Source organism: Phacochoerus africanus, chromosome 1 (assembly GCF_016906955.1).
Source record: "Phacochoerus africanus isolate WHEZ1 chromosome 1, ROS_Pafr_v1, whole genome shotgun sequence".
NCBI classification, from domain to species: Eukaryota; Metazoa; Chordata; class Mammalia; order Artiodactyla; family Suidae; genus Phacochoerus; species Phacochoerus africanus.
Genome location: NC_062544.1, coordinates 38562886 through 38587153, shown reverse-complemented (window position 1 = coordinate 38587153; position 24268 = coordinate 38562886).

Genomic DNA, 24268 nt, shown 5'->3' with positions numbered 1-24268 from the left:
TTTTTTAATTTTTTTGTTGTAGTAGATTCACAATGTTCTGTCAGTTTCTGCTGTACAGAAAAATGACCCAGTTATCAATATATATACACTCTTTTGCTCACATTATCCTCTATCATGTTCCATCGTAAGTGACTGAATACAGCTCCCTGTGCTATACAGCAGGATATCATTGCTTATTTACTCCAAATGCAATAGTTTGCATCTACTAACCCTAAACTCCCAGTCCATCCCACTCCCTTCCCCTCCCTCTTGGCAACCACAAGTCTGTTCTCCAAGTCCACGAGTTTGTTTCTGTTCTGTAGATAGATTCATTTTGTGCCATATGTTAGATTCCAGATATAAGGTATTTGTCTTTCTCTTTCTGACTCACTTCACTTAGTATGAGAGTCTCTAGTTCCATCCGTGTTGCTGCAAATGGCATTATTGTGTTCTATTTTATGGCTGAGTAGTATTTCATTGTGTATATGTACCACATCTTCTTCATCCATTAATCTGTCAGTGTACCACATATTCTTAATCCATTCATCTGTCAATGTCTTGACTATTGTGAACAGTGCTACAATGAACATAGGGGTGCATGTATCTTTTTGAATGAAAGTTTTGTCTAGATATATGCCCAGGAGTGGGATTGCTGAATCATAGGATAGTTTTATATGTCATTTTCTGAGGAACCTCTGTACTGTTTTCCATAGTGGTTGTACCAATTTACATTCCCACCAACAGGGAAGGAGAGTTCCCTTTTCTCCACACCCTCTCTAGTGTTTGTTATTTGTTGACTTATTAATGATGCTTCCAATCCAATAATGTGGTATAACTTTCCATTTGTGTTGTCTTCAGTTTCTTTCATCAGTGTTACAGTTTTTGGAGAACAGTTTTTTTTTGCTTCCTTAGGTAGGCTTATTCCTGGGTATTTTATTCTTTTTGATATCATGATAAATTGGATTGTTTCCTTAATTTTTCTTTCATTGTCAGTGTATAGAGATGCAACAGATTGCGATTTCCTTTGTGGCTCAGTGGCTTAAGGATCCAACATTGTCACTGCAGTGGCTGGGGTTGCTGGTGTGGCAGGGGTTTAATCCCTGGCCCAAGAACTTCTGCACACCAAGGGTACAGGAAAAAAAGGCAACAGATTTCTGTGTATTATTTTTGTATTCTGCCACTTTACCAAATTCATTGATGAACTCTAGTAGCTTTTTTGGCAACATCTTTAGGATTTTCTATGTAGAGTATTATGTCATCTGCAGTGACAATTTTACTTCTTCTTTTCTAATTTGGAGAAATTAAAAGCTTTACAGACAATAAAAGCTAAAAGAATTAAGTGCTACCAAACCAGCTTTACAACAAATGTTAAAGGAACTTCTCTAAGTGAAAAAGAAAAGGCCATAATTAGAAACAAGAAAATTGCAGAATCAAAAAGCTCATGGTTAAACTCAAACATACAGTATAGGTAGGAAATCATCCACACACAAAGCTAATAGGAAGGTTAAAAGACATAAGTAGTAAAATCATCTGTATCCGTAATAAGCCATTAAGGGATATGTAAAATAATTAGAAGCAAAATATGATATCAAAATCAGTAATTATGAGAGGAGGAGAGTACAAATGCTGGTATTTAAAATGCATTTGAAATTAAGAGATCAGCAACTTAGAACAATCATGTGTATATATATATATACACATAAATGTAAATAAATGTATTTATTTATATAAATGTAAATAAGTAAATGTGTATAGGGCTGCATATATCTTTTTGAATGAAAGTTTTGTCCAGATAGTGCCCAGTAGTGGAATTGCTGGATCATATGGTAGTTCTATATTTAGTTTTCTGAGGAGAGTTATGTTTTCTTATGCCTCCTCACTCTTCACTTATCCTTATACTGTTGACCCTAGAACAATGTGGAGGTGAGGGGTTTTGACCTTGTGTGCAGTTGAAAATCTGAGTATAGTCTGAGTTGATCATTCACAGACACCACATCTGTGGGTTCAACCAACTGCAGGGCATGTGGTACTGTGGTATTTACTATTGAAAAAAAAAACCCACATGTAAATAGACCCTCATGGTTCAAGCCTGTGTTGTTTAAGAGTGAAATGTACTGTACTTACAAAATAGGATGTATGTGGGGCCTATTTATTTTTATTATTCCTAAAGAGTCTTACTAAATACACTCATATCTATGCTCGTTTCCTTTTACTTTCATTTATATAATGTCCATTTTTACCTAGACTAACACCTACATGATAGTAACTCCTTGGTGCCCGCATGTCTGTCTCGAGGTGTCTGCCCTCAATGCTCAACAATGTGCTAGACTCCTGAAATTATTCCAAACTTTAATTTTAAAAAATACGGTATTGTAGGGTTAGCCTTCTCTGTCTTTTCTGTTTGTTAAATCCCTTGACAAATATCTATTCTTTGCTTGGCGCTGTTTTATCTTCAGTTGGTTCTTGACTTCACTCTGGATGAGATTAAATTTTCAAACTGTTGCCTTTACTTGCTTCAGATAAAATAATCCCTCTCCTTCATTTATCCAACAGGCGATCAACACTCCTTGCCTTAACAGCTCTTCTCCTTCTCCAGTCTGATTCTTTTTGAACCAGGATTGTTCTTAAGAGCCGTGCATGTGTGTATGCACACACATGATGGTGCTGTAACGGATGAAAAAATGACAACAGATACTTTTATTAATAAACCACTTACTTAATTGCAAAGTGTATACAAACTACGATGGCTACAAAAAATTGTACAAAGCAGCATGCTCCCAAACTGATAGATAGAAAGGCTTCCTTATCACCTAAATTTTCCCATCTGCTAAGGACCTAACCTGCAAGAGTGAGGATTCTATGGGCTATTCCAGAGACCCAGGCTATGTGCCTGCCTACTAACCAGGTTCAGTAATCAGTGCAAAGCAACCTCAGACTATACTTGTATATTCCCTGCAAAGGTAAATTCTCTAGGTTTCCTAGAAAGAGCAGGGCCTCAGGCCTGTCTGTAACGTATTCCTGCAAGCCAGTTGACGTTTCTCTTTTATTGACTTACGAAATCAATCTAAAAGCGAAGTATTTCAATCTAGAAGCCAGAGGAAATACTGCAGGCTGGCAAAACCTAGCCCCTGAGAAAGCGCAAGGCAGTATTCTCTGCAACTTTCATTCTCTGGAACTTACTTTTCTTTGGAAGCCCTTTCTGTAGAATATCTTTATTGTTTTCACCTATACCTATAGTGTCCTCTGCGGGTGATAGAGCTAATCACTAGAGACTTCTAGAAACAAAAGGAAGAAAATATTGGCCAAGGGCAACAATGAAACAAAACAAAATGTATTTTGCCCACCATAAAGCAAATGTACATAAAAAAGCCTAGTCTTCTGCCTAAAGACACAGTTATTTCATCATTATTATTTTGTTCACCACCCAGCAGTAGCAATGATAAACCACAAGTGACAGAAACTTGTGACACTTATTGTTTCTGTTCCTGATGAAGGCTTTCTCATGCACAGCATGTGTGCTTTTTACACTCAGGCTGCAACTGTGGTAGATGGTATGTGGGTAGCTACCACTTACAAACTCTTTTATTACTGCTAAGATGGTTCACATGGAACCATTACAGACTAAGAATGCTGCCCAGTTTTATTTTCTAGAGGATGGAATTGGTATTTTATTACTCTAAGACCTGTGGCATGCCCTGAATCTTGTGGATTTTTTTTCTTTATATTTGGCTGCCTAACATCTTTTCCTCCTTCCAAATAGCATCACGTTAGGTTCATTACCTTGCCCCTGCTAGAAATAGCCTAGTGGGACTCCAGTCAGGGGCACTGTCCTTCAATAACCAAGAGTTGGGATTTGACTCTAGTTAGAACAGTTGAATGGTTCCTCCCTGGAATATGAATCTTAAGTAGAGGGAGAAAGAGACAATATGGTTGGACTCTATGTGTCTCCTTGGCAGATGAGTCTTGCTTAAAGATAATTCCTAACTTCCTTCTCAGCCTCTGGAGCAGCCTATGGTCAAATCTTGTTCTTCAGTGTTCCCATTGGTCAAATATAGTTCTTCAGCCTTCCCACTGGTCAAATCTAGATCCTCAGTCATCCTGTTGGTTCCAATACACTTCTGTTTATGCTGGGCAGCCTGATGGGTATTGTTTCTGTTGGCTATGACGAAAGAAATCTAGCTCTTATAAAGACTGGTAGCTACAGGTCTGATACCCAGGCTGTACCCTCTAGTCTGCCCAGACTTTGAAAGAACAGGAGAAAACCACATGCTTTTTCAGAAACCCTAGGGCCCAGAAGTGAGAAGAGTAAAGCGAAGTTCTTCATTTCTTAGCAGGGCCTAATCTCCTTTGCTGGGTTATGAACACTTGTAATTATTCTTTTGACTCTTCCTAGTTGCATAGCAGCTTGCACAGAGCAGGTGGTTAGCAAATGTTAACTGAGTTATTTGAGTTGATGAAGGGCCAAAGTCTTGAGTTCTAATCTGAACTTTGGCACTCCTATCAATGGGAACCTCACTTAATATTTACCTCTCTTTCTTCCTGAATAAAATTAGAGTCATGATATCTGCCCCACTGACTTCTTTGAGTGGTTAGGAGGGTAAACTGATGTGATATGTGGGGAAGGGTTGTGTGCATGCTAAAGCAGCGAGATAGCAGTTAGAAAGTACCCGTGGGGTTGAGCTTTGGCTCTGTCCAAGATCCCCTCGCTGTGGACATGAGCTTTGCTCCTTGGCCCTCACTTTCCTGATTTATAAATAGAGGGGTTTGGACCATAAATTCTGAAGTAAAAGGAAATTTGAAATTAATTGGTGTGGGGTGGGCTGGAGTCTTTGAGAAGTTTCATTTGCTGCTTATTTTCAACACCTTAGTCTAATCTTCCATCATCTTTGGTAATGGCCTTCTGTCTTAGGTCACACATTTGCTTCCCTTGATGTGCCCAGAAGCCAGTTACACTGTTTAAAAAAAAGAAATGCCCGTGCTTAAAGTTTATTTCATCTCATCCACGTGCTCCCCAGCTGTCCGCAGTCCTGCCACACTGGCTTCCTGTCCTTCAGTGTGTCCTTCCCCTTTGCCATGTCAAGGCCTTGTGCATAATCCTCCCCCCCCACATAATTCTTTCTTATTCCTTAGGTCTTATCTTGAAAATCATTTCCTCAGAAAAGCCTTCCCTGATCTCCAAGTCTGGTCAGACTCCTCCTAGGTAAACATATAGCCCTCTGCTCCCTTCCTTTCCAGAACTTATCATCACACTTGTGATCAAGTAGTTAACTCTTGAATTAGCTATCTAATTAAGGCCCCACTACTTTATGGTAAGTTCCATAAAGGCAGAGTATGTATCTCTGTTCACTGTCATGTACCATCCCCTAGTAGAGTTCTGGCATATTAGTAATTACTGGTGAGTGAGAGAATATCCCAGTTCCTTGGCTCTTCTTGGAAAGATGAGATGCTTGGAATTGTGATACAAAGAATCAGAGTTTCATGTCAGGCGCTAGGGCATGTCTGCAATAAAAAGAGTGAGTGATTCTGTTTCTAGTGGTACTTGGTCAAATCCTACCTCTACTCCAATTCTCTTAACTTCATATGGGAATTAATAAGTTTGGGCTGCCTTAATTTTAGCCTAATATGTCAAATGGGATGCGTCTCAGTCAGCTGTTTTTACACAGGGGATCCAAATCTTAGTGGCTTTGAATTATAGCTCTTTGCTCTAGCAATTCTGTAGATTGCTAACTTGGACAGGGTTCATCTGGGATGTGTTCATCTCTGCTGCACTTGGACTTTGCTGGGCTCCCTCAAGCCTTTATATCCAGCTGGCAGACTGGCCGGGGCCAGCTGGTCCTAGATGATCTCATTCATACATTGGACGTGTCAGCTGAGAGAGTTGGAATTGGTAGGGTGGCTGGGCTTCTCTTTTCATGTGAACTGTCACTTCAGGAAGGCCATCATCCTCAATATGCCTGGCTGGGTTTCTTCCTGAGGTGACAGTTTTCCAGAGGGTGAGCATGTAAGCTACAAGTGAACTGAATCTTGGAAGTCATACAGGTCATATCTCCCTCATGCTAATGGTCAAAGCAAACCACAAGGTCAACCCAGATTCAAGCAATTGGAAAATAGACTCCACTTCTTGCAAAAAGCTTTGCGGCCATATTTAATCTGTCACAGAAAGGCATGGTCAAAGACATTGGGGAAAAAGCAGAAGTTAATATTCATACATATAATAAAATCTCATGTTTTGAATGTAAGGAGTAGAAAACAAATAGAAAATCCTTTCTCCACTGAATAAAAGGTGAACAGATGCTTAAGGAATTACTAATGTAAAGTGATAGTGTATTGTTGTCTTGCTGGGGTTCCCATGCACCTTGATTGGGCTCAGTATGAGGGGCCTGTTTGTTAGAAGTGGATATATCTTGTCTAGGCGGCCCTTTGAGGAAGGAGTGTTTATGTAAGATGATTTGAAATCCAATAAACAGAGCATGAAAGCAATACAGAAAAAAACAAATCAAGGCTTTTTTTTTTTTCTTTTTGGAGGGAAGGTGTTAAGGATCATTGAGCCAGATTGCAAGGTTTTTTTTGTGTGTCTGTTGGTTTTAATCAATAAGCATAACATGTCTTAGTTACTCAACTGTCACTTTTTGGCTCCATTAAAAGTTGTCTTTGCACCTGGCATAATAGTTCAGAATTAAGGCCTGTTGACTGTCTTAAATGCAGGAGCAGATATGTCTTGGAGTCTTGCCAGGCCTGTTTCTTACCAGGTGTTATTTGCCAATTAACATTCTTGAGTCCAGTATGTTTCCTTTTTTCTGGCATACACGTTATTTTTGTATGAAGCCTTTACACCGAGATTTATCCATGAGCAGATTTAAATATGCTCAGTTGCATATTTAACTTTCTAAAAAAAAAAAAAGTTGGAGTTCCTGTTGTGGTTCAGCAGGTTAAGAACCTGACATAGCGTCTACAGGGATTTGTGTTCAATCCCTGGCTTTGCTCTCCGGTTTAAGGATCTGGTGTTCCTGTAAGCTACGGTGTAGGTCACAGAAGTGTGTTGGATCTGGTGTTGCTGTTGTTGTGATGTAGGTCCGATTCAACCCCTAGCCTGGGAACTTCCATATACCATGGGTGCAGCCATAAAGAAGAAAAAATAATAATAATGAAAAAGGAATTCATTGCAGACATCAGGGTTTATACAAAGAAATGTGATGTTTAAATTTTTTTCTACCAGAAATCCTCATTTACTACCTAATCATGTTTCTACTTTTAATTAATTATCAGTGGTGATGGTATTACTGATAGTTAACATGCATTAAGTCCAGGGTCCTGGGCTAAACCCTTTACCCATCTCATTGAATTTAATTCTCTCGATAAGTAATTTATGCGGTGACATATGAATTATTCTCATTTTCTACATGAGGAAACTAAGACTTGGGGTGGTCACCTTTCCCTGAGTCACTCAGCTTGCACAAGGTATTTTCTGCCTTTATTTCCATAGGCAAAATTTGAAGACATATGTATTTTCCCAAGATAATTGTGTTCCTTTGAGATAGAAATGACTTAGCAAGGGAGCTTTAATACATACTCAACATTCATGGGACCTTCGTGTCTACAACCTAATATTATAAGTCTGGACATTTGGATGTTCAAGGAACATACTAAATTAATGATGATTCTGAACTTAAAATGAAGGTTATAGGTCAAGGCTTGGCAAATGTTTTCAGAAAAGGGCCAGATAGTAAATATTTTCGGTTTTGTAGGCTATATGTTACTGTTGGAACTACTCAAGTCTGCCACTGTAGGACAAAAGAAGCAATAGAAAATAAGTAAAAGAATGGTAGGCTGGCCTGAATTTGGCCTACAAGTTATAGTTTACCAACCTCAATTATAGGCCATTTTGTATCCCTTTAGTCACCATTGTTTTTATCCTGATACATTAAAATTGTTGGGATAGGATTTTAGTGATAATATATAGAGAGGCCTGTCCTTTGGTATTTAAAAGTCTGGATGGATTTCCCTTGTGGTATAGCAGATTAAGGGTCTGGCACTATTACTGCAGTGGATTGGGTTTCTGCTGTGGTGTGGGTTCAGTCCCTGGCCCAGGAACTTTCACATGCTGCAGGCACAGAAGGAAAAAAAAAAAAGGTCTGGATCATGGGAAAACCTGCACCCACACCCACATTAACTGACATTGAATGGCTTGTTGGCTTTAGTCATCTGCATTTCTATCTCAAACACAATTAGGTTTGGAAAATAGCTGACGTATGTCTTCAAATTTTGCCTATGGAAATAAAGTGCCAGATCCTCTCTTAGTCTAATTTATTAGCAGCTGAGTTAGAATATCTGTTGTGGAAGTAAAATTGTTGTTATGTCCCTGCCACCATTATGAGTGTGTTCTTATGTCCCAAAGTCGGGATAAAATAAAACCGTAATGAGCTGTGGTGTAGGTCGCAGATGCGGCTCAGATCCCGCATTGCTCTGGCTGTGGCATAGGTCGGCAGCTGTAACTCCGATTTGACCCCTAGCATCCTCAGGTGAGGCCCTAAAAAGCAAAAAAAAAAAAAAAAAAAAAGGAAAAGAAAGAAAACCCACATTGCACCTGGAGACAAATCAAAAAGAACATGTTTGTTCTGCATAGTTTTAGTCTCCAGAAAAAAGAATTCTTGAGCATTTCCTGCAAGTTACTAACTCCCTAACAAAACAACTCTGCCTCTGACTTTTGGAAAACTGATATCTGAAGATAAGTTACGGCACGTGTAGATGTTAGCTGTGAGAAAACTGCTTTTTTTTTTTCTTCATGAACAGATTAACTGTAAACTCAATAACCTTGACAGTTAAAAAAGTTAATATACTCATTGTGTTTTTTATTTGCTCAATCAGTTCCCCTAAAGTCTGGTTTCTTTGTAACTTATTTGCAAGCAAGCATCTTCTTCTTCTTTTTTTTTTTTTTTTTTTTCCCTCAGATGTATTTTGTCTCTTAATCTTCCTTCTGGGTATATTAAGATCTGTTTATGGCCCAGTATGAACAATTTCCTACTGGATGCATAGAAGATTAGTAATTTAAGACTTTGAAGATTAATCTAACTTGAGGAGACTGGTCATGGCTTATTTTGACAAACTACTGATACAGCTATTAGTCACTAGAGCAAGAGAAATCTTTGCTTTGCCTGCCTTTCTTCCATGGTGACAAAGGGGGGCAGGATTTGAAGGAATTCAAACTAGAAACAGACTTGGAAAAATGGTTGTAATTTTGAAATTCATAAACTTTCGGAAATCTTTATTGCCTGGGTCAAACTTGATCTTTTATTTATGCTTGATTCACATGGTGTGGTAGATACAACAAAGCTAATAACATCATCTAGCATTCTACTTGCCTAATGACTTCCATTTCTTTTAAGATAGTGTATGTTTGCAAAAGAGTTATGAATATGGGGCAGGAGACACTGACTTTTACAATCCCAAGATATCATTATATCATTTCTCATCTGTGCTAAGATTGAGACTTTAGCCAAAATGACCCAGAAAAAAGCCAGTGAAATACCTAATTTGTTAATGATAGTTTTCATCATAATAAGATAATATGCGTTACGTACATGATAATTGATAGGGCTATCCAGGTAAATATGGCAGACTAAACACATGTGTTTATCTTTGTTACTCCTCACAATCTCATGAGAAGGACAATAAAAAAATGAGCATAAAGTCATAAGGGCAAAAAAAACAGGGAAGGAAAAAGTAGGTAAGCATTGTCAACATTTTAGAACTCCCCAAATACGGAAACAATCTAAGTCCATCACTGAATGAATGGACACATATATAATGTGTATTTAATACACACACACACACAATGGAATAATATTTAGCTATAAAAAGCAAGAAATCCTGCCATTTGTGATGAAACGTATGAACTGTGAGGACACAGAACCAGAAAGTAGAATGGTGATTGCCAGGGATAGAGCTGGCGTGGGGTGGGGTTAGAGAGATGTTGGTCAAAGGGTATAAACTTTTAGTTTTAAGACAAATTCTGGGGAATCTAATGTATAATATGATGACTATAGTTAGTACTGTATTGTATACTTGAAATTTTCTGAGAGAGTAGATCTTAAATGTTCTCACCCTACACTTAGCGATAAAAGTAGCTATGTGAGGTGATAGATGTATGCATTCACTTGATTGTGATAAGCATTTGACAATATATACATATATCAAATCATCACATTGTAGACCTTAACTTTATACAGTTTTTATCGGTCAATCCTACTTTAGCAACATTGGAAAAATAGGTAAAAAAACAGGTCCTATGGAAAAACTTTAGAACCGTGACTGTTGAATATAGAATGATGCTGTTTGCATTTCAATTAATTAAAATTAAATAAAAATGTAAAGATTTAGTCATTCAGTTTTATTAGTTAACATTTGAAGTGCTCAATACCTCCATGTGGTTACCATGTTGGACAGCATGGATGTAGCACATTTCCATAATGGCAGGAAGTCCCATCAGACAGTGTTGTTTAAAAGATGGAAAGTAGACAAACAGGGGCTGAGTTAGGTTTCAGATTTCTCTCCCCTAAGTCCCTACATGGGTGTAGTGGGTTGAATGATGGCTCATCTTCAAAAGATATGTCCATGTCCTAATTCCCACAACCTGTGAATGTGATCCTGCTGGAAAAAGACCCTTTGTAGAAGAATTAAGGATTCTGAGATGAGATCATCCTAGATTATTGGGTGGATCCTCAATCCAATGATGAGTGTCCTTATAAGAAAGGAGAGGAGAATGCTATGTGAAAATTGAGGTAGAAATTGTTCTTAGGCTGCCATGGGCCAGGAAATTCCTGGAGCCACCAGAAGCTGGAAAAGGCCAGGAAGGACCCTCCCCTGGATTTATCAGAGGGAGCTCTACCAATTCCTTGATTTTGGATTTCTGGCCACTAGAACTGCGAAGAAATGAATTTCTGTTTTTTTCCCTCCTTTTTACAGCCACACCTGTGACATATGAAGTTCCCTGGCTAGGGGGTGAATCGGACCTGTAGCTGCAGGCCTACTCCACAGCCACAGCAACGCAGAATCCAAGCCACATCTGTGACCTACACCACAGCTTGTGGCAATGTTGAATCCTTAACCTACTGAGCAAGGCCATGGATTGAACCTGAATCTTCATGGACACTATGTTGAGTTTTTATCGTGCTGAGCCATAATGGAAACTCCAAAATTCTGTTGTTTTATGCCACCAGTTTTTATGATGATTTTTTTTTTTACTGCAGCCCTAGGAAACCTAGTAGATGGAGGAAGTCAAGAAGACAAAGTGTTTACTAAATGAAAAGTGTAATCCAGAAAGCCTCTAGAGTGAGAGAAACATGGCATACATGGGGGCAGGAGTAAGATGCCTTCCTGTGAGAGTCTGAGTACAGCTTTAGTCCCAAAGGGCGAATTTATTAACACAGAGTAGTGGTATCTCATGGATCATAAGGGTATTTCTTAGAGAAGAAGGGTTTTATATGGGGCAGACATCCCCCTACCCCCCCCCCCCCGCCCCCACTCAGTGCCATGGTCATTGAATCTGTCTTGTCCCATAGGGCAGGGAGATAGGTGGTGTTATCTTAGCTATGGACTGAGATAACATCATACTTGGTTCCCTGAATGTTTATTTTTTCCTCTAGAGTTTCAGAGAAAATCTTACAGTTCCTACTTTGTGCTCACCTGTTTACCCAGCCTCTTCACTCCTGAGAAGTTCTGTCCCTCATCCTGCACATGAGGTCCACCACTGAAATGCACAGGACAAAAAGATGGTTACAGTGATCCCAAGGATCATTCCTGAGTCCCTAGGTCTCATTTTGATATTTCTGTAGGGAGGGTAGAAGATAATTCAGTCTTTTTCTAGCGTATTATTTAAAAGCTTTTTTTCTATTAATAATTTAGAGAAGTGTATATTTAGCTTCACAACTCTTTATTGGTGATGTACAATTTTAGGATTTTGTCAAACATGGGGAAAAAAACCAAGTTCCATTTATGAACTGTTAAAAAGTACTTGCTATTTAATGTGTTCCTACAGGTTTGTACCCTACAAACACAGGAAAAAAATAGAAAAAAAAGGTGTGTTATAATTTCATGGACTGCATTATTGAGTTTATTTCTAATGCTAGAAAAATTTCTCTTGACCATGGGTCAAAGAGAACTCAATGTCATGTTTGTGATTTTATAGATATATCAATTGGAAGAATTTGCCTCCAACTTTCAATTTCTTATAGTTCTCATTTCTCCTACATTAGCCACGCATGTAACCCTCTGCGCTGTAGGACCCATTTATATAGTGATACATACTCTGGTCCTGCATCTGCATGCTCCAGTGCTAGATGGGTGGCATAGTGGCAGTAAGAGTACTTTTCCCAGATGCTATTCCTACTTTGGGCCAGCTAGGAATAATTTATATGTGGCTGGAACCATATGACTAGATCCCATTAAATTTAAGCTGTGTTTTCAACTCAACTTCTTCTCTTAGCTGGATCCCAAAATAATTGCAGCTACTCCAACACCACCCTCCTGCTATTGGCTGATTAAGATCGCTATTTCTTTCCACTCCAACTTCTGTATGAAGAAGACATAGAAGTGGAATAGAATAGTGGTCCTAATAAACCAATAGCAGTTAAAATACTCTACTTTTGTTTTACAAAAAACATATAATCGTGTGACATTGCTAGCATACTCCCAGGGCCATGGCCGTGGAAGGGGCTGATGCAAGTGAGGAGCCTGAAACTTCAGATCAATTGGCCTCACAGTATTGCTTCTTTGCTTTTTTTGTTTTTGTTTTTGTTTTTTTCTTTTGAGATGGAAATGGTATAAGCTTTATTCAGTGGCCAGAGAATGGAGAACCAGGAACCTAGGTTGCAAATTAGCTTCTCCCCATCTACCTCTGTTAAGTGCTTTCTAGTGTCTCTGCAGAGTCAGTGTTTACAGATGAAATTAATTCTCCCACTTCTCTAGAGAGCTATCACTAGTCAGAGTATTATAAGAGCCTTGACCCAAGAGAGACATTTTCCTGTTAGAATCCCTTCCTCTAATTGGCAAAAATTAAGTCCATACTTTATGTCCTAATTTCCACACAGATGAATGACACAGTTTTGATTGTAAAGAAACCTAAGGGAAGAGTTAAAAAAAAATAGTGGCTCTAATTAATAACGTCTCCATATCTTCACTGGCCCTTAAATCTTTATTCCCAAGCATCATTTGGCCTCTATTCTAACATATGCCACTTTATCATACTTGATCTCATCACTCTATTTTTTTTTTAAAGTATTATGGCCGCACCCAAAGCATGTGAAAATTCCTGGGCCAAGGAATGAATCTGAACCACATCTTTGACCTACACTTTAGCTTGCAGTAATGCTGGATCCTTCACCCACTGGGCGAGGCCAAGGGTCTAACCTGCATCCTCATGGATACTAGTTGGGTCCTTAACCTGCTGAGACACACCAGGAATTCCTGAATGTCTCTTCTAACTGTGCTCTAAGGTTGCTTTTTGTACCTCATGAGCTTGGAGCATCCAGAGGCACTGGTTTCTCAATCCTTAAGGAATTTAAGTTCAACTCAGACCAACAAAAGAACTGGAAGAAATTGGATCTCTTACATTATTTTAGTTTTTATTCTGACTTTGGAATTATTTATTTATTTAGTTTTAGTTTTTAAAATCATATTTAAATATTTGCAGCCTAATGTCCATCAGCGACCTGAAATCAGTGAAAAGGTTTCCTATGAGTTCTGAGATTTGGCATTCACAGCTGAGTTGTGATTTAGCACATTGGCTTTCATTTTGCAGAAAAGTCCCTGTCAAATTTTGCTCTTGTAAGTTGAAGATAGCAGCCTAACAACCTTTTTTCTTTCTTTCTTTGTGGAAAAGGTACTTTGTTACAGAGGACTTCATTTTAATGCTGCAATCACTTCTTTACAGTACTTTAGATTTGAATATATTTTCCCTATGATATTCCTCTAATTTCCGGCTGTAATTTGCAAAAAATGATTTGTTTTTTGATGGAACACAATTTTCAAAGGTAATGAGAGGTAGTCTTTGATAGGGAGACCAATAGCAAGATGAGCACATTATGCAACTTCTTTAGGTTTTACAGTATTTACAGCAAAACCACACGTTTTATACGCAGATTTAACAACCTTTCGGATTTACTTGGCGTGGGAAATAGGGATGTTAGTGAATAATGACTTTCATTATATTATTGGGATGGATGAGACATTTCTATTATAATAGGCTGGGATCACACTCTTATATTAGAGCCATTTTAGCATTGCACATTGCTTTTATAATTAGTTCCAAACCCAATCCTATAAAATTTGGTGGGGAAAAGAAGGAGGGACTTATGTGAAAATTCACATTTGCAATTGAATGAGTTTTAAGCTATTTAGCACAGACCTTTGATGACATGTTAAGGCAAATGAAGACATAAGGGAGTTTATAGTTATATTGAAGCTGTAGAATTACTGTAGTTGCCCCTCCCAAGAGAAAGATAATAATCTGGGTACTAGAATGTTGTCCTTAAGATTAAGGTAAATATCTACAGGTGTGCACTGAACTACATTTATTCTGTTGAATAATTTTTTTTGTATAAAAGAAAGATACGTAAAAACCTTTTACCAATCATTAAGAGATGAATGCTCCTTTATAAAAATGATGGCTCGATGGTTGTCATTATTTAAAATATAAAAGATACAGGAGTTCCTGTTGTGGCGCAGTGGTTAACGAATCCGACTAGGAACCATGAGGTTGCGGGTTCGATCCCTGGCCTTGCTCAGTGGGTTAACGATCTGGCGTTGCCGTGAGCTGTGGTGTAGGTCGCAGATGTGGCTCGGATCCCGCGTTGCTGTGGCTCTGGCGTAGGCCAGTGGCTCCAGCTCCGATTCGACCCCTAGCCTGGGAACCTCCATATGCCGCGGGTGCGGCCCTAGAAAAGGCAAAAAGACCAAAAAAAAAATATATATATAAAAGATACATAGTTAATAAATAAAATTATTAGTAATCAGCAAATGGACATGCAAAGTCATCTTATTGGATTTGAAGAGTTCAACTGATAATGTCCCACATGAGTGAAAGCAAGAAGAACCAAATATTTATAATCTGAGCAGGTGTGAGCAATTTCTGTAAGCTTCCTAGTGGTCAAGGTACATGTAAGAAAATCTTTCAAAAAGTTTATTATAGTCTGATTCAGCAATCCCATTTCTAGAGTAATCTCCAAGAAATAATGGGACAAGTCCAAGAATGTTAATGGTGACTTTAGAATCAACTGAAAGTTCTCTTAAGGCATTAGTTAAATCTATCATAGAACATTAATACCATTAAATAAGCAACCATTAAAAAGAATGATATATATTCTACGAGAAACTGATTCTCTATGGATCTCTCAAATTTCTGCAAATTTTAGTTACTGGCTACCTTTGTCCTAGACTGTCTTTCAAGCATGTTTGCATGGTGAACAGCCTTGGAAAATAGAGATGTCTTCCTCCAGAGCAAAGAGAAGGTATGCTTATTGCCCAGTATATAAAATTCAGATTCTTGAAGCTCAGGGTTATTTTCTCACAATACAACTCACTTTTGCAGCTATCATCTCGCCCTCTTTGCAGTGCCTTGTGGGAAATGGGGATTGGGGAACTGGTCTAGAAAAATGCCATCACTTTGGCTGTTGTCATTTTTGTGAGTAATAATCCTTTATCTCTGACCTAGAAGTCTTGAGTTTTCTGTCAATATTCATAATACCGTACCATATTAACTTGTTAGTTTGTAGTGTGAAATGTCAGGCCATTCACAGGTCTTGACTTATCTTTTTTCCTAATTAAAAATTTCCTGTTTTATTTTGATAAGTACTTTTTAAAAATTTGAAATAATATGTATACAATGAGGGATATAAAGATGAAAAAGTAAAAATTCTCACTAAGACCTCTTTCTAGAAATACGTATTATTCTATAACTTGTTTTTTCCTGGGTCCATGAAGAAAAAAATTCTTTAGAGGTGAAAAATCACTCATAGTAACTCTAAGATCCTTCTAAGCTAAATTTGTCAAAAGCTCAAACTTTCATCATGTACTGAGAAGATAATAGATTAGCTAGTCTTTTTAATGGCTATGATTCATTGCATTGAGTTTATTTATTACAGTTTATTAAACCAGAGTTCCATTGATAGTTTGAGTTTTAGACTAATACAAACAATGCTACAGTAAATCATCTTCTATAGATACCTTGGTGGATTAATAGGATATACCTGTAAAGTAAAACAAAAACATTCTCAGATCTGCACTGAAGTATTTTAACCACAGTGATCAGTTGAGAGCCATAGGTTCATTTCATAGTCCTAGGTCAAAGTGTTTTTGAAAAACAAAACGAAATAAAACAGAAAGCTATTAAATAGAATATGCAGTGTGTCTCATTTTGAATACATTAAAGGGGAAAGTCTGAAGAAAAGACACTAAAATGTTATCAGTGGCTAGTCTAGGTTGTGAGATTAACATGAACCTTTATTTTCTCTTTATAATCTTTCTAATTTTCTGATTTTTTCTGTACTGAGCGTGCATTACTTTATAATCATGAGGTTAATAAAACTACCTAAATGAACAGATAAGAGACAAAAAGGGCTAGGGTGAAAAAATGGGGTACAGACATAAGACATCAAAAGATGTCAATTCAATGTTTTATGTCAAAGACATTCAAATAAGGTGATAGTTTTTTTAATCATATTATTTGATGCAAACTTAGCATTTCTTGAGTTCACAGGAAAGAAATGCTTCCCAGTAAAATTAATACCCTTTGCGACTGCCCCTCCAGGCATTCATTTATTGTTTTGGGCTCCATGCTTATATTTTTCAATCCTATATTTATTAATCAGTTACATTTTCCAAGTAGCTACTCTATCTCTAGTCTTGATTTAGATGCTTTATCAGATACAATGTTAGGAATAGGGATAATATGCTTTACAGTGATTTTTACCTACATTTCTCTCATATTGGGGTTAATTGAGGACTTTACTTCTATTTTGTTGTGCTTTTTAAAACTTATTTTTATTTTCTAAATTTTTTGGTCTTTTTGTCTCTTAGGGCCGCACCAGCGGCATATGGAGGTTCCCAGGCTAGGGGTCTAATTGGAGCTGTAGCCACCAGCCTACACCACAGCCACAGCAACTCAGGAACTGAGCCATATTTGAGACCTACACCACAGCTCACAGCATCTCCAGATCCCTAACTCACTGAGCGAGGCCAGGGATTGAACCTCATGGATGCCAGTTGGGTTCGTTAACCACTGAGCCACAATGGGAACTCCTGTGCTTTTTTTCTTTAATGGCCACCCCCATGACATTTGGAAGTTTGCAGGCCAGGGGTTGAATCCAAGTTGCAGCCGTGACCTATGCCACGCCTGCATCAACGCAAGATCCTTTCATCCACTGCACTGGGCTGGGAATCAAACCTTTGCCTCCACAGTGACCTGAGCCACTGCAGTTGGACATTTCTTTCCTTTCTTTCCTTGCTTTCTTGCTTTCTTCCTTCTTTCCTTTCCTTTCCTTTCCTTCCTTTCTTTCTTTCATTTCTTTCCTTTCTTTCTTTGCCTCACCTATGGCATATCAAATCAGAGCTGTAGCTACCAGCCTGCGCCATATCCACAGCAACAGTGGACCCCACCTGCATCTTGACCTATGCTGCAGTATGTGGTAACATCAGATCCTTAACCCACTGAGCAAGGCCAGGGATGGAACCTGCATCCTCACAGACACTATGTTGGCTTCTTAACTCACTGAGCTGCAGTGGGAACTTCTTACTGTGCTTTTGAGCATTTTATTGTTCATTGGTCTTATTTTCTACCAGTGTGTAGATATGTGAAAGGATGCAGACACAAAATTGAGTCAGCATTTCAGTCACAATACTGAACAAATGAGGGTCTTGCAGAGAAATTGCAGTGAGCCCCCTGACATGTTAGCTGCTCATTTTTGGACAGAATATATATGTGTTCATTAGATGATTTATTGATTAACAGATAGCTAGTGATTTGAATGGCTCTTTGCCCTTAGCAGTTTACTTGGAAACACTAAAACATATGATGACGGGACTGAGTGTATAGTTTATCTGGGTAGTAGTCATCAGATTTAGATCCTCGCACTTAGCCTCTGTAGTAGAGCTAGTTTGTATTAACATTCCTTTTTTAAAATCCCTCTTCCCACCTATAAAAATGACTGTCCCAATTTTCAGGAATGCTCGCTTACATCTGCTCTTAATTTGGTCCAGAGTTCTTTGTACCAGCAGTGTTAATGAGTCTGACTTCTTTTATAACATTTCTGATTTAATACCTGGAAAGCATATACCCTTTCACCTCAGAGAAATTACTGGTAGGTCAAGAAGCATCTTAATTTATTTAAGGGGAGACTTCAGTTCATGCTGGGGGGACAGTAGTTAATTTGTATGTCTGGGGTGAGACCTCAATTGCTAACATTAAGCTTGACAGAGTAGTTGATGCCATATGGTTACGTTTTTGGTCTCCTAGAAGCCTCTGGCTGACTTAAAAATACATCATTACAGACAGACCATTAAACTTTATGAGCTGTGAATGTGCTTAATAGTCCAGTATAATAAAATGCTCGTAAGTTTCTCCACAGGCCATTGCTCTTACCTGAGGTCATGTGCCCATTTCAAATGCCACTGACCATGTAAAGGGTGATTATTCCAATACAATGATTGCATGACCAAGGCCTTTTTAAAAGCATTAGACTGTGTTGGACCTAATGTTAAAGTGAAATCAGAACTTTTGTAGAATAACTGAATATTCGTTAAATACAATGAAAACTTTTGATTTTGGTCAGTATCTAATTAAAATAACTTCTGGCTGTATACCTGCTGTCTCTACTCCATGAAAATGATGATAAAAGTTATTTATTTTTTATTAAATTTTATTGGAGTACAGGTAACTTACAATGTATTAATTTCAGGTGTACATAAAAGTGAATCAGTCATACATATACACTTATCTATTGTTTTATCCATGTAGGTTATTACCAACTATCGACTAGATTTGCCGGTCCTATACAGTAGATTCTTGTTAATCATTTATTTTATACAGTAGTGTGTATATGTTATTACCACCCTCCCATTTCTTCCATTCCCCCTCTACCCACAGTGGTTTTACCTATGGTAACCTTAAGATTGGCTTTGAAATCTATGTTTGTTTCTGTTTATAAATAGATTTATTTTGTGTCATTTTTATTAGATTTCACATATGAGTGATATCATATGATATTTGTCTTTCTCTGACTTATTTCATGTGTGTGATAATCTCTAGGTCCATCCATATTGCTGCAAATAACATTATTTCATTATTTTTGAAGGCTGAATAAAATTACATTTTATATACACATCGCATATTTTTCATCTTTTTTTTTTTTCTTTTTAGGCCTGCACCTGCAGCATATGGAGGCTCCCAGGCTAGGGGTCGAATTGGAGCTGTAACCGCTGGCCTACGCTGTAGCCACAGCAATACTAGATCTGAGCCGCATCTGTAACCTACACCACAGCTCATGGTAGCACTGGATCTTTAACCCAATGAGCGAGGCCAGAGATTGAAAATTCATCCTCATGTATGCTAGTCAGATTCATTTCCACTGAGCCACAATGGGAACTTCCACATCACATCTTTTTTATCTATTCCTCTGTCAGTGGAGATTTAGGTTGCTTTCATGTCTAGGCTATTGTAAGCAGTGCTGCAGTGAACTTTGCGGTGCATGCGTCTTTTCAAATTATGGTTTTCTCTGAATATATGTCCGGAGTGGACTTGCTGGATCATATGGTAGTTCTATTTTTAGTTTTTTTAAGGAACCTCCATACTGTCCTCCATAGTGGTTGTACCAGTTTACTTTCCCAACAGCAGTGTAGGAAGGTTCCATTTTCCTCCACACCCTTTCCAGCATTTATTGCTTTTAGATTTCTTTTCCCTTTTCGTGGCTGCACCTGTGGCTTACGGATTCCTGGCAAGGGATTGAATCTGAGCTGCAGCTACAGGCCTATGCCACAGCCATGCCATGGCAACACTGGATCTGAGCTTCATCTGCAACCAACCTATGCCACAGCTTGTGGCAATGCTGGTTCCTTAACTCACTGAGTGAGGCCAGGGATCAAAACCCACATCCTCATGAATACTATGAAGATTTTTCATCTTCTGAGACACAGTGGGAACTCCTTTTTGTAGACATTTTGATGATGGCCATTCTGAATGGTGTGAGGTAATACCTCATTGTAATTTTGACATGCATTTCTGTAGTAATGAGCAATGTTAAACATCTTTTCATGTATTATTTGGCTGTCTTTTTTGGAATGTCTATTTAAATCTTCAGCCCATTTAAAAAATTTTTTTTATTTTTTTAATTTATTTTTTTTCCCACTGTACAGCAAGGGGATCAGGTTATCCTTACATGTATGCATTTTTTTCCACCACCCTTGTTCTGTTGCAATATGAGTATCTAGACATAGTTCTCAATGCTACTTAGCAGGATCTCCTTGTAAATCTATTCTAAGTTGTGTCTGATAAGCCCAAGCTCCCGATCCCTCCCACTCCCTCCCTCTCCCATCAGGCAGCCACAAGTCTTATTTTCCAAGTCCATGATTTTCTTTTCTGTGGAGATGTTCATTTGTGCTGGATATTAGATTCCAGTTATAAGTGATATCATATGGTATTTGTCTTTGTCTTTCTGGCTCATTTCACTCAGTATGAGATTCTCTAGTTCCATCCATGTTGCTACAAATGGCATTATTTTGTTCTTTTTTTATGACTGAGTAGTATTCCATTGTGTATATATACCACATCTTCCGAATCCAATCATCTGTCCATGGACATTTGGGTTGTTTCCATGTCCTGGCTATTGTGAATAGTGCTGCAATGAACACGCGGGTGCACGTGTCTCTTTTAAGTAGAGTTTTGTTCGGATATATGCCCAAGAGTGGGATTGTGGGGTCATATGGAAGTTCTATGTATAGATTTCTAAGGTATCTCCAAACTGTTCTCCATAGTGGCTGTACCAGTTTACATTCCCACCAACAGTGCAGGAGGGTTCCCTTTTCTCCACAGCCCCTCCAGCACTTGTTATTTGTGGATTTATTAATGATGGCCATTCTGACTGGTGTGAGGTGATATCTCATGGTAGTTTTGATTTGCATTTCTCTTATAATCAGTGATGTTGAGCATTTTTTCATGTGTTTGCTAGCCATCTGTATATCTTCCTTGGAGAACAGTCTATTCAAGTCTTTTGGCCATTTTTCCATTGGTTGATTGGCTTTTTTGCTGTTGGGGTGTATAAGTTGCTTGTATAGTCTAGAGATTAAGCCCTTGTCGGTTGCATCATTTGACACTATTTTCTCCCATTCTGTAAGTTGTCTTTTTGGTTTCCTTTGCTGTGCAAAAGCTTTTCAGTTTGATGAGGTCCCATGGGTTTATTTTTGCTCTCATTTCGACTGCTTTGGGAGACTGACCTGAGAAAATGTTCATGATGTTGATGTCGGAGAGTGTTTTGCCTATGTTTTCTTCTAGGAGTTTGATGGTGTCCTGTCGTCTATTTAAGTCTTTCAGCCATTTGGAGTTTATTTTTGTGCATGGTGTGAGGGTGTGTTCTAGTTTCATTGCTTTGCATGCAGCTGTCCAGGTTTCCCAGCAATGCTTGCTGAATAGACTTTCTTTTTCCCATTTGATGTTCTTGCCTCCCTTGTCAAAGATGAATTGACCATAGGTGTCAGGGTTTATTTCTGGGTTCTCTCTTCTGTTCCATTGGTCTGTCTGTCTGTTTCGATACCAGTACCACACTGTTTTGATGACTGTGGCTTTGTAGTATTTCTTGAAGTCTGGGAGAGTGATGCCTCCTGCTTGGTTTTTGTTTCTCAGGATTGCTTTGGCGATTCTGGGTCTTTTGTGGTTCCATATAAATGTTTGGATTGTTTGTTCTAGTTCTGTGAAAAATGTCCTGGGTAATTTGATAGGGATTGCATTGAATCTGTAGATTGCTTTGGGTAGGATGGCCATTTTTACAATATTGATTTTCCCAGTCCAGGAACATGGAATATCTTTCCATTTCTTTACATCTTCTTCGATTTCTTTGGTTAAAGTTTTATAGTTCTCGGCATACAGGTCCTTTACCTCCTTGGTCAGGTGTATTCCGAGGTATTTGATTTTGTGAGGTGCAATTTTAAAAGGTATCGTATTTTTGTATTCCTTTTCTAATAGTTCATTGCTGGTATACAGACATGCGACTGACTTCTGAATGTTAATCTTATATGCTGCTACTTTGCTGAATTTATGAATCAGTTCAAGGAGTTTTGGGGTTGAGTCCTTAGGGTTTTCTATGTATAGTATCATGTCATCTGCCTACAGTGACAGTTTGATCTCTTCTCTTCCTATATGGATGCCTTTTATTTCTTTGGTTTGTCTAATTGCTGTGGCTAGGACTTCCCAAACTATGTTGAAGAGCAGTGGTGAGAGTGGGCATCCCTGTCTTGTTCCAGATTTGAGTGAGAAGGTTCAGCCCATTTAAAAATTTTTTTTTATATAAAGCTCTATGAGATTTTCTATATTTAGGAGATTAATCCCTTGTTGGTTGCTTTGTTTGCAAAGATTTTTCTCCCGTTCTGTGGTCTTTTCTTTCATTTTTTAATGGTTTCCTTTGCTGTGCAAAAGCTTTTAAGTTTAATTATGTCCTACTGGTTTATTTTTGTTTTTATTTTTATTAGGAGTTGGATCAAACAAGATGTTGCTATGATTTATATCAAAGAGTGTTCTGCCTCCATTTTTCTTGCAGGAGTTTTATAGTATCTGCCCTTAGGTTTAGGCTCTTAATCCATTTTGAGTTTATTTTTGTGTATGGTGTTAAAGAAAGTGTTCTAATTTTATTCTTTTCCATGTAGCTGTCCAGTTTTTTCATCACCACTTATTTAAAAGATTGTCTTTCTTCCCCTGTATGTTCTTGCCTCCTTTGTCATAGATTAATTAGCCATAGGTGCTTGGGTTTATCTCTGGGCTTTCTATCCTGTTGCATTGATCTATATTTCTGTTTTTGTGCTGGTATCATACTGTTTTGATTACTGTAGCTTTGTAGTATAAATTGAAGTCAGAGAGCCCAATTCCTGAAATTCTCTTTTCCTTTTTCAATGTTGCTTTGTCTATTCAGGGTTTTTTGTGTTTCTATACAAATTTTAAAATATTTGGTTGCAGTTCTCTGAAGAATGTCATTGGTAGCTTAATAGGTATTGTGTTGAATCTGTAGATTGCCTTGGTTAGTACAGTCTTTTTGACAATATTGATTCTTCCAGACCAAGAGCATGGTAAACCTTTCCATCTGTTTGTGTCATCTTTGATTTCTTTCATCAGTGTCTTATAGTTTTCAGAGTAGGCATCTTTGGTCTCTCTTGGTAGGTTTTTTTTTCCTTGCTTTTTAGGGCTGCACCCTCAGCATATGGCAGTTCCCAGGCTAGGGGTTGAATTGGAGCTACAGCTGCTGCCTACGCCACAACCACAGCAACGTAGGATCCAAGCTGTGTCTGCAACCTACACCACAGCTCACAGCAATGTGAGATCCTTAACCCACTGAGTGAGGGCAGGGGTCAAACCTTCAATCTCATGGTTCCTAGTTGGATTCATTTCTATGGCACCACAATGGGAACTCCTCTTTTGGAAGGCTTATTTTGTTCTTTTTGATGTCATGGTAAATGGAATGATTTTCCTAATTTCTCTTTCTGATCTTTCAGTGTTAGTATGTAGAATTGGAATAGATTTCTGTGTATTAATTTTGTCTTCTGCAACTTACTGAATTCATCAATGAGTTCTTAACAGGTAGTGTCTTTAGGATTTTCTATGTATAGCACCATGTCATCTGTAAACAGTGGTAGTTTTACTTCTTCTTTTCCAACTTGGATTCCTTTTATTTCTTTTTCTTCTGTATTTGCCATGACTAGGACTTGCAAAAATCTGTGTTGAAAACAGTGGTGAAAGTGGACATCCTTGTTTTCTTCCTGATCCCAACAGAAATGCTTTTAGTTTTTTACCATTGAGAATGATGTTACCTGCTGGTTTTTCATATATGGCTTTTATTATGTTGAGGTGACTTCCCTTTATGCCCACTTTCTGACATTTTTGTTTTTATCAGGAATGGATGTTGACTTTTGTCACAAGCTTTTTCTGCATCTATTGAGATGATCATATTTTTTTAATTCTTCAATTTGTTTATCTGTTTTATCATACTGATTGATTTGCAGATATTGAAGAATCCTTGCATCCTTGGGATAAATCCCACTTGAT